Source organism: Rhamphochromis longiceps, linkage group LG3 (genome assembly GCF_057381845.1).
Source record: "Rhamphochromis longiceps isolate RC_006_pf linkage group LG3, R_longiceps_female_GT1.1, whole genome shotgun sequence".
In the NCBI taxonomy this organism is placed as follows: domain Eukaryota; kingdom Metazoa; phylum Chordata; class Actinopteri; order Cichliformes; family Cichlidae; genus Rhamphochromis; species Rhamphochromis longiceps.
The window spans coordinates 41,143,814-41,155,959 of NC_140559.1; the positions used below are offsets into that span (position 1 = coordinate 41,143,814).

Genomic DNA, 12,146 nt, shown 5'->3' on the forward strand with positions numbered 1-12,146 from the left:
CAGTTCAGGTGGACTGGAAATTACATACTCATCGCTGTTTCATTTTCACTTAGTGTTGTTTACCAGGTGATATCTGTTTTGAGTGCTATCCAACACCCATATAGTTTTATGTCAGCTGCTTCAGAGCAATCATCTCAAGACTTGTGTTGAACCGCTGTAGGTGTACACTGCAAAAACTCAAACTCTTTACCAAGTATATTTGTCTTATTTCTAGTCAAAACATCTCATTACACTTAAAATAAGACAAAAGCAGCTACAAAGCAACATTTCAAGACAGTGAATCTTGAAACTACAGACAAACTAGATCATTTTCACTTGTTTCATTGGCAGATTTTTTTCACTTAATATTTTGACTTGAAATTAGACAAATACACTTGGTAAGATTTTGAGTTTTTGCAGTGTAGTTTTTATTCTTCTGAATCTAACCAAATCGTTTATTGCTGTAACCTGTCAAAAAGCTGAAATCATGGCTGGTAAGCACACCACAAACACATATTATATACCAGCAACATTGTCCACAACATCACAACCTTGACTTATTTAGCCCGACAGCAGGAGCGTGGTGGGTCTTGTTAGTAGCGTGAGGGACCCTGAACAGGTCAAAGTAACGTCACGCACCATCCAGAGCGCCCTCCATGTCTGCTGATTGCACCCTGACAGCTCGAATGGAAGATGAAGTGAGGCGTGTCCGGGGATCTCTGCAAGCGGGCAGAGATTGTAAATAATTTAAAAATAAAGTACATGGTGCATGACTCTGTCCTGCCTCAGTTCTTTTCAATCTTTTGTGCCATTCATGGTGTGGAACACGATGGACATTTGCTTTGGTTCTGAAGTACTAAATATTGATAAAGTCAGGTTTTTTTTTAAGTTTTGTCAGTCCAGGCTGACCTGATTCTTGTCTACACAAATCAATAAAAGTAATTATATGAACAGATAAAATGTTGAATAATACTTTGCTGGTATCTCATTCTTAAGAAGCCTCTTTTGAAGCCTTTTGAATGTAAAAAGTCATTTAACCATTGCAAGTCTTTAATATTTTTAATGCTCAAAAACAACCAGTTGTATCAAAGAAGAAAAAGTCTGTAAAGTTTTAGAAACATCTGTCCCTGCTTCTGAAATCACATCAAGCACAAACCATAAAAAGCTGCAGAGGAACCACAAGAAAGCGTCCAATCAATCAGAAAGCAGCCCATTAAACAATATCCATTCAGCACAGCGGTGTCATGCATTACTGCCGGTCCACAAACAAGCTAAAAACAATGAATTTATAATGCCAGCGGGGTGTTTAACAAGCTTCGGCCAATCTCTGCAGCTCATCACAAACAGGATCAATAGGAAGAAGCGACAGCGTTCCCTAATCAAAGTCTGCACTGTTCCTCACAAGAATAATAACCCGTATGGAGGAGGCAATACGCTGCAAACACAATAACTCATTAATTTATTACACACCCGAGTCCAGATCGTTACTCAGTCTGTCCGTCAGGATTCAGGAAGCATCCTTAACCTCGCCCCAAAAAATAGGAACGTAATACTAATAAAATCAAAGAGCGGTGGGAGTTATTAGGAGGTATAAGCCAGAAAGAGCCCAACTGTCCTTTAAATACACTACAGGTGACTCATTAGTGCACAGGAACACTGTAAGAACAGGATGGAAAATATGACGACTACTAAGTCTGAGACGTGTTTTTGAGTAACGGAGATAAAAAAAACAAACGTGACTACAAAAGAAGGGAGTGGAAATAAGTTGCAATACACAGTACAGGCAAAATAAATACAAACGAGAATAATAACTCATAAAGAGCCAGTTTAAGGAGACGGTAATGAGCGTGAGAAAAGAGGATCTATGTTTCTTAGTAAAGAGCGTTTAAAAGTTGACTTCAAATGGCAGGGGAGAGAGAGGCAGGGCGATAAAAATCGACGTGGGTCAGATTGTGAGGGTGTTGTAAACCTCCAGGGCCAACCAGGAAAGAGACGATTAACGGGACTCTGGAGCCAATTAGCACTGCAAGACTCACACGCGACACCATTAAAAAATAAATAAATAAAAGATCTGCTATAAGTACGATGACAATTTTATACCCAATGATTGTATTGGTTTTTTTTAAGAGAAGAGAGAAACAGCACCTCTAACAACAGTGATCCTTGATGCAGCATTAAAGCTTGTTTGGAACAGCACGGCCTGTTTTGTTTTCAAAAATGCTCGTACAGGATTCCAGGATGTCTCAGATTTATTGAGTCTGTTATCGCTCAGAAGTCTCAGACTCTCCAAATGCGATGTATTCATCATTTCTCCCATCCAAAGCTCAAATGTTGGTGCTGAGCCTTTTTATTTCCACTGCTGTAGGATTAACTTTTTAGCAATTACCATTCCAAGCAGGAACGCAATCTGTTCGCGGTTCCTCGCAGACGCCAAAGAGCTAGTCTTTCCGAGTAACAATGAAAACCTACTACGGCAGTTTCTACTATGTCATTTCGAGGTGGAATTAATGGTTCTTTATCTGTTTCTGCAGGTTTTTAGCCACGCACTGTAAAAGATTTTCGATTTGCGTCCAGTTCTCCGATGCGCATAACCCAATCTCAATAAGTATGTAGAATAGAGTAGAATAGTAAAGGGAACCACAGTAGAGTTCACCACAAACAGGAAAAAACATGAAAGAAAACACCTAAGAGACAAGCACAGAGAATGGACTCCTAGCTGAGAGCTGTCATTGTTTCTAACACAACAAAGACGTTCTCTGTGTTACTTCTATGTTCCTGAAAGCAGAGGCTAAGCTGGAGGGCCGACAGCTCCATCCACATACTTTGACACTTCCTCCTGGATCACGGCACGCAGCTCTGTGCCGCTGCCTGTGTGACTGTGTTTTTCTCCCTCCCTGCCTAATGGTCGTGCTGTTAACAGTCTTCTAGCACTGCTTTATCTCAGTACGCTGACTTTCGGATTAGACAAGAACATCACATATTTTTCAAATCGCTCCCTGTTGTACCAAGATTTCTTATTTCATATTTTGGTCTGTTCATTTTATTTCTCTCTTAGGGGTGTGTATTTTTTTTTTGTCCTAGAACAGAAGCAGCATGTATGTTAGACAACCCTGATGAGGATGATTGGAAGAGAACGATTGGATAGATCAAGTTATTCACCCAGCATGGTCACAGAATACAATCAGAACAACGTGTGAAAGTGATAACTCGAGTTTATGTTGCAACTGAGTCATTCTGTAAAAGGACTAGATGTTATAATCCCTGATAATGCGCCTGATAAGATCAAGACAAAAACATGATACCATAGAGCACTCCATCCAGACATAGAAACAAAATAGCAAGAAATGTTTAATGTCAAGGGCCTCTTGGATCAGAAATGTTGGAGGACACTTAAACGTGACAGTGGTCCCACTGCAGCAAAGATTAGTGATTTCCATGACAACTTGATTATCAAGGCTGAGATGATTGGCTTGTTACTCATGATACCAGCAGAAAGTTGAGTCATGTAAACCTGTAAAAACACAAACAAACTTGTGCCCATACCCATATTTATGGTGTTTTGGAATGTCTCCATTAGACATGCTAAAACAAAATATATGACTCAGCTCATTTTGAGAGGGTTGGATGGGAACTGTAATTCACCGAGGGGTGTGTGTGTGCGCGCGTGTGTGTGTGTGTGTGTGTGTGGGGGGGGGGGGGGGGTATAAGTGTTGAAATAATGAAAAATAAATCTACTAAATGCTTGCATTCATTGCAATTAGTAACCTCAGTCATACTAAACACCCCTTTGTTATGAAAATGCTGTGAATAATAGATGAGGGAGGCCCCGTTCCTGGGGTTGCCTAAGGCCCGTGAATCACTAAATGCACCCCTGTTGACTGTAGATTTACATACGAGCTCTCTGTGAAGCCCCACTTCAAATTTAAATCAGCCTGCGTGGCATCACAAAAGCTTTTCACAGTGAACGGCAAGAAGCAACTTTACAACAGAGAGCGCGGGGTTAACGGAGCGCCCGGAGCTGGAGATACAATATTCGGGGAAACGTTACATAAGTATTACAATAATTTTCTCGTCACGGTCGAACGACTTTCCGTTAGGATTGTCCATGCGCGTTAATGTGCTCGTGGCGTGTGTGAAGACCATATGTGCTTGCTGTGAGCGCGCGAGCCGCCGCACAGCGTTCTCCGCGCGTCACGAACACACGCGCAGAGAGAGAGAGAGAGAGAGGAGAGAGAGAGGCAAACGCCTCTCGTTATGTAGCACGAGGAGTCGCTCGCGAGGACCATCCTCTTGACAGACAGCAGATCTGCAGCCTCACTGACTGCTTCACCTGAACAAGCCCCAAACAGTGCCGAAGAGAGCCAAGACTGAAGGCGAGCAGGAGGAGCGGGAGGTCCTCCAATAAACCGAACAAATAAATTTAAAATAAAATAACGGAAAAAGAAGAAAGAAGGAGGAGAGGGGACAGGAGGCAGCCGGCTGGCCGGGACACGCAGTCCGCCTGAGGGGAGAAATCACCGCTACCACCGTCACATCACATCACAGCTCCGGAGATAACAAAGGTCGGTAACGGTGTAATAGCAGCATCCCTATCCTTACATGGCGGCGTTAATCCCCGTAGTAGCGCAGCAGTGGACGTGTCTGATGTGCTGTTTAAAAGGGAAAAAGGGGGATCGATGTGTCACAAGCGGACATTTGTAGACGATCATGTTTGTTTCTATTGTGCCAATGTTCCGTTTTTCTCTCTCTGTGATCCTCACCGCTCCTCTGTGGGGACAATTACGCACCGATAGCTGCGCCAAAAGCGGATTTATGGCCACCCCCCCGCGCTGACACGTTTTCCTCAAAAAAAAAAAAAAAAAAAAAAAAAAAAAAGGTGTTCAGAGCCAACATGTGTATCATTTGGAAATGAGCCGCGGAGTGATTTCACTCCGGCACGACCCCTCAAAGCTATCCAGGCGTGCTGGTGCTGTTGTCGATCCAGCGGCGGAGAAGAACGAAGTTCTCACATACAAAGAGCTGAAGTGAAGCTGAGTGTTAAAAGCAATGAAGAGTGGACACGGTAACCACCGTCCGTGCTTTTCATGCCGTTTTTAACCTTTTGAAGTTTTCTTTTCTTTTTTCCCTCCCGGTTATCGCGTTCCCGCTAAACTCAGTCGCTGCTCTAACCCGTTTTTCCAGGTTAACAGATTTTTTTTTTCAACTGGTTAGATTTGCTTACATTTTACGCTCTCCAGATGTTGCAGATTTGTCCATTTTTTGAATAGATTAGATCACAGACCTGGCGGAAAAAAGGAATTAACATCGTCTTAAGTGTATACATGTGCATATAGGTGCTGATAGTATCTTCAAATAGCAACGCGAACTATGTTGATGACAAATATTTTCACATTCAGCTTTTTGTTCGAGCAAATTAATGTGCCAGTTAAGCGGGAAGCTGTGTTAAACTGTGTAATAAACTGGTGACAGGTAGCAGGTGTTGATGTTTCCTGCTCATCTCGAGTCTGATGTGTTTCTTTGTGGTTTTAGGAGGAAAATATCAGCTTGTGATTTCATGTCAGTGGACACACAGGTGCCAGTATTTTGCATCGTCATATGAAGATAACTACAACATGTATTTGCATGAACTGGACATGGAAACCTTCTTTTTCCACAGAGGTCTTTATTTTAGTCAAATCATATGGAATACTTGCAAAAAGGCAAAAACCAAAGCTGTAAATGATTTGTATATATATTTGTATAATACCCCTTTTCTCCTCGGCCGGCTGACAGACCAGGAAAAGCACAAGCACAGTAAAACAGACCTGTTGTACTGCATACTTTGTGCATTGCCTCCATCTGGCAACAGAGCTCACTGCACTCAGCGGTGCGAACAGCGCTAGCTGCGCTGGACCATAAACCCAGCTTTAACCTGGAAAACCGGTCTGCTTGTTGACTGGTCGACATTGGGCAGATGCTTTCGTCATCCGCTGCCAGCGACGTGCAGTCAGGATTTTGGAGAACTGCACGATAGCGCGTCCTGTCCGAGCTCAGACACTGTCGGACACATTAGCCTAAAACCAGCTATACACCGAGATGGAATCGGTGTATTTATCGCGATCTTCTCTGCCAGCGCCTCAAAGCTTGTCGGGATGATTGATTTCTCCTGTTCAGTCAGATTAAGAGAGTGTCAACACCTGTGCCGGGAAATTAATTAAACTTCACGCGGAGATTAACCGCGCGGGATTATCAGTGTGAACTCCTTCGTACACCCGGAGGAGAGGAGGGCAACTGTTAATGACAGACTATTTATACCTTTATTGAATCTAGCATGATGGCAGAATGATTCCAGCTGTTGCTGGAGCCTGTTCAATATTTTCCGTAACACAGATTTGCTTCTGTTCCATTAGTTGATTAGTTTGTTGTTGGCTGAAGTTTTTTCAGTCTGCTGCATCACTTACAGAGGTTTGTATTTGCCTTGTTGGAAGGAAATGCGCATTGTTGTCACTGTTGGTTCTTGAAGTGGCTCTTTACACACACACACACACACACACACACACACACACACACACACACACACACACACACACACACACACACACAAAATGTACTTTGGTTACATGTTAATGGGGTACTTCATTAATCTGACAGCTGACAGAAAATTATGGGCCACACTCAAAGCAAGTCAGTCCCTGCAGAAATCATTTACTTGGGTGTGGGAATAGAATAAAAAAGATTTAAAATAAACATGAAGAGTATCAGAGGAGGTGTCCCTATTTCAGCTCAGTCACTCAGTGAAATAGCTGTCACATCTAATGAATAATTCAAGTCATTTAGTAAGCTTAAAATGGGAAAAAAAACAAACATTTGCAGGCTCCAGCTTGTCAAAATAAGAATTTGCCCCCACACCATTTTTTTTATTTGGTGCTTGTTTTTGACTTTTGGTCAGACAAAACAAGACATTTTAAAGCCATCAAATACTCCAGGAAGCTAGAATGGTGTTTCCCCCCTTTTCCCCATCAAGTAAAGCAAATAACCGTGGGACTCCTTTGTAAATGTCTCACAAAACAGAAATAATTCCCACATTTTCTGGGTTTTTGTGTCTTTTTAAGCGGCTTTGACAGCAGGTGGATGGACGGCCCACGTAAAATACTGAGAAATCTCATCAATCCTCATGCCGGTCCACTGCTGCTCCTTTTTGATCCGTGCGTCTACCTGCCTCCCCTCTGTCCGTCTGTCTCTCGCCTCCTCGTCTGTCTTCGGGAAGTAGGTTAGTGAGAAAGGAGGCGAGGTGACTTAATAAACCCCATCTCGCGGCAGGTCATTTACAAGCACGGACCTAAAAAGGTTCCTGACTTTCTTTCTTTCTTTTTTCTTCTCTCTGGTGTGCCCACAAGAAAGGCACAAGACCGAGTGATGAATGTGCACTCTGTTGGGAGAACAGCGATGCAGGGAATAACAATGGAGGCGAGGCGAGGTGGTGTTGATGGAGGGGGCAGGGAGGGATAGAACAGCGACACACTTATGAATAAACGCTCACACACTAACGCGCGGGCCACACCGGCCCTCTACAAAAAAACGCGAAGATAAAGTGCGCTGACTAAGATTCACTTCACGGCTGTGTTAAAGCTCATCACAAAAGTCTTTTTAGATGGAGGGTGCCCTTTAAAGGCTCTGAGAAAGGAGTTTATTTATACTGTAGCAGACTATGATATACTGCTCTGTGTCTGGCTGCTGCACAGTGTCCCTGAAAATGGTCGTTCTTAGGCCCCGAGCCAGAAAAGGAGAAGTCTTTGTTTACTGGTTCCCAGGAGGCGGAAAGAGTCAGACATGCTGGTATGTAGCATAAATTCCTCCAGATGGTGATTTTAGGGTGAGTGGGGTTTTCAGAAAATGCAACAGTATCAGCAAAGCTTTGAAGGAAGGGGACAGTTAAGCATCGCAGAGCTCACACACTTGCACACACAGAGAAAAAAAAAGGGGCAGAGAAAATCATACAGGAGGACAGATGGTGAGCGTTGTCTTTTTTTTCTTCTCTGTGCAGTTGGTATTGACAGGGAAGGGCTTTACGGGCACGCAGGTTTCAGGGGTGCAGGAGGATGCGGTGCTCACTCAGGTCTTCTTAATGTGCGTAAGCGGAGGTCATGACTGTGGTTTAAGACCGACTGTGAGCCTGAGTGATTAGAGCGCATGTGATTAAAAATTTACTTGTGGGCATCTCGGCTCACCGCGGAGAACTGAGGGAGTGTGTGTGCTTGCGCTGATTTAGCGATGTGTGGATGTTGGCCTGAGCGAGATTAATGCTCCATGTTAACAAACCTCTTGGTTTGACCCTGGCCAGCTGACACACACACACACACACACACACACACACACACACACACACACACACACACACACACACACACACACACACACACACAGACATGTATTCTCTCACGCAGACAGCATCCACTTGATCCCCTGTTAGGTTGATGCTGGCCTTGAGCAACCCTCCTTGCAGAAGCATGCATGCGCACACAGACACGCACAAACAAACATTGAAAACTGGCCAACTTTCAGCCACTTTGATGCATTAGTGCAAAGGTACATTTTCTCCTCATTGTGGCTCAGGAGCAAATAGATTTTGATGTGCAGGCATGCACCTTATTTCAGATTAGAGGCTTTACTGGATACAAAAATGGAGGGTGTAGAGTTGAAAATGCCCTCTTGTCACCCCCCCGTGGTGCCGCATATCATTGATATCCCTGGTTGTGATTGATTCCTTGGGGGAGCCTGCTAGATGAAGAAGAAGAGACATCAGTAATTTGTTGTATAATTGTTAGAGAGCAAAGACTTCACAATGAAAAATGAATGCTAGAGCGCTCTTTATTGCTTGTCACAAAACGAGACAGGCTTTTATCCCGGTTCCCTGTCATGTGTGGTTCTGGCTGCTGATGCCAGATGAAGACAGATGGGCGAGGGTTTTTGTCGGGGTTTGGGCCCGGCTCCAGGGAGCTGCCCTTGGTACGAACGCTTTCATCTACTTGTAGATGTCCGATAGCCAGATACCAGCAGACCCTGGATTAAAACGGTCTGGGCAGAAAGATTATGGGAGCAAAGTCCTGTATCTCGATGGCCCTGCACGAAAATGCATTATTCATTATTAATACAGAGAGCATCTTGGTCTGGGTGCTGTTGTTATTGTCGGGCAAACTTCTACGTAGCAGAGTCCTCCCTTTTCCAAAGTCCTGACCTTGAATTTTTTTTCCATTCAGACACTCTCTGCTCTTTAGACTTTTGGAAAGTGTTTGAGTGAACCAGAGCCTGAGGTTGTTTTTTTCTCAGTACTATGAATAGCACCATGACTAATCTGACTGGGGTAATAACAACATTTAAGCTTTCTTTATTGCGCTATTCAGTCAGAGCGTATACGGTGCAGGGGACACCATGAGGTTAACTTAGAAATATGCAGATTTTCATCAATTTACCCAAATAACACAAATATTTTAAATTTCAAAATACAGTGATGATCAGGCTTTCTTTCTGATCAAAGAGCCCTGTCCTATAGTTTGACTGATATCTAATTGTGTTTATTACAGTTATCATTACAATGATTCTGTGTGAGAATATAAATGAAATCAATGTTATTATAATGACAACCATCCTCGAGTAGGAATAATTTGGGGTGGTTTCCAGTTTAACTACCCTGAGAGGCACAAACCCCTCATCTAGCAGCTGCTGATGCTCTCTCAGCTAATTGCAGTGATCACATGGTGCAACACCAATCAGCCACAACATTAAAACTTCTAATGTTGCATAGCGCTGTGTAGGTCTCCCTCATGCTACTGTAATCTCTGACTTGTCAGTGTGTTCAGTTCCTTTGGTGTCTGTTTTATTATTGTAATGAATATGGCGACTGATGGTAATTGAGAGCTATCTGTTGTACGTGTTATTATCTGATAAGATTGATGAGTGCACGATGAAGCAAGAATCAAGGGTTTGTGAGGTAATCTGAGTTTAAAGTTTGTCGGCGTCATGAAGGTGGCTCTCATTTTATTTGGCTAACATCACCATGGTAACTTGTACTGAAAACATAACCTGGTCGGGAGGTTATGTGTCTTGCTGCAAGACCCAATTTGAGTGAAGTTTAGCTGTAGGACAGATTCTCTAGAGCAGTGGTCTCCAACCTTTTTTGCGCCACGGACCGGTTTATGCCCGACAATTTTCTCGGACCGGCCTTTAAGGTGTCACAGATAAATACAACAAAATAAAACTAGTACCGGTACCGAAATAAAGAAGATTTATTCATAACACACGTGAAAAGACCCAGGAAAACCGAGTTAATGATAAAAACGATAACAAAATAACGCTGAAAACCGATAAAAACCCTGAAAACCACACATTTCACACCTGAGCCTCAACTCTCGCGGCCCGGTACCAAACGACTCACGGACCGGTACCGGACCTCGGGGACCGCTGCTCTAGAATACTTTGGTATAGAGAGGAGTTCATGGTTCACTCAATGACTGCCGAAATCATCACCCCTCCACCACCGCACTGATAGTTGTTATGAGGTTTTTGTGCTGATATGCTGTGTTTGGTTTTCTCCAAATGTGGTGCAGTGCATCATGGTCCGACATCTCCACTTTGCGCCCTTGTCCAAAGGACATTGTTCCAGAGTTTTTCTGGTTTTGTTCAAATGCAACTTTGCAAACCTAATCTGAGCTGCTGGGATTTTCTTTGAGAGAAGAGGCTTTCTCCTGCAGTTCTTCCAAACAGCTGAGCCCTGTAGAGTTTGACATGCAGCTCTTGGGCTTTTAGCAGTTTCTTTGAGCATTGCACGAATCTGACCTCGGGGTCAATTTGCTGGGTCGTCCACTCTTGCGAAAAGTCTCCATATCAGCAATCTTTCCAAGAGTGGACTTCTTGCTTTTATAGAGGTGCTCACACTTATTGATGATCAGTCAATCAAGTGCATTTGATTCACAGCACATGGCTTCTACTTACCCTCTTTATTTCTATAGAAGCAGGGCAGCAAAGAGTCCTGAGAAAACGTCGTTTTTCACATCACTGTATTCATGGCTCTCATTCAACATTCATGACACGTGATCGCAAAGGGCAGAAGCACAACTGTGGATTATGAAGTTATAAGTTCATCCTTAATCTTGGAAACACCATTGTACCTTTAGTAACTCTTCTTGACCTTTCATTTTTTACATTGCATAACCTTAATTAGCAACAAACAAACATGGATGTAACATCTGCTCAGTAAAAATGGATGTTTTAGCATACTTTCCAAAAATAAAGTGAGGTGCTCAGGTGATTGAAAAGCAAACGACGAGCTACTAAATAGTATATTTTTTCCCAACAAACCAACACCAAACATAGCTGTAACTGGTTGAATCTACCAGGTTATGATGAAACTTCTAATTCTAATCAAGATGATCAGATTAGAGGTTTTGCCATAATCAGATTATTTCTGCCAGTGGGATGAATGTGAGCTGGTGGCACAAACTCATAACAGGCTTTACCTTTATTTTGTTTTGAAATTGATTTCTGTGGAACTTCAGCCAACCTGAAGTGAAACAAGGTTAGATACAGTGGGTTTGGGTACTCTGGCCCTTGATGGCAATTCTGATTGAAAAAGCTGGGCGGTGTACTTACATCCTGTCGTTGCCCTCCAAATAGCTCGGTTCCCATGACCTTGGATGAAACGGGAAGCTTAAAGTGCCCATAAAGCCACATAAAACAGAGCATAAGAACAATGATAATGGCCGGTGAGAGCACACTGTGGTGGCTATTAACTCCGGCAGGCCATTCGATATGTTATCTATAGAATCACTGGCTCGACTTCAGCCAGAAAACAGATACTCGAAACTGAATATCGCTTTTCCACACTAGCAAAGAGCTTCATCACAGAGAACTCCCGATGCCACGAACTAAAGAAGTATCGCAGCGTGTGTTGAGGGACTTACAATATATTTCACTTTGGCTCAGTTTGAAAAAAAAAAAAGAGAGCTTCTTTTCAATAGACTGGATCCTATTACCTCTTATTCATTAGGCTACAAGGAGGAGGATGAGGCATACGGATCAATAGAGGACACCTCCGAGGGCCGAGCAGTGCTGACAAACACACGGCTATTTATTGCTGAACACTGTAATAGTTTGATGATGATAATCCATTTTCAGCTGATGTCAGTGCAAAC

The 12,146-nt window shown here is 43.1% G+C and overlaps 1 protein-coding gene across 1 annotated transcript in view; it reads left to right on the forward strand.

Annotated features, from left to right (window-relative positions):
* Positions 1-4,245: 4,245 nt before the first annotated feature.
* gal3st3 (galactose-3-O-sulfotransferase 3) overlaps positions 4,246-12,146 on the forward strand; it is a 54,049-nt gene continuing 46,148 nt past the window's right edge. The window contains exon 1 of the mRNA XM_085397816.1: positions 4,246-4,541. The gene's annotated coding sequence lies outside the window, so the exon portion shown is untranslated. The remainder of the gene's footprint in view (positions 4,542-12,146) is intronic.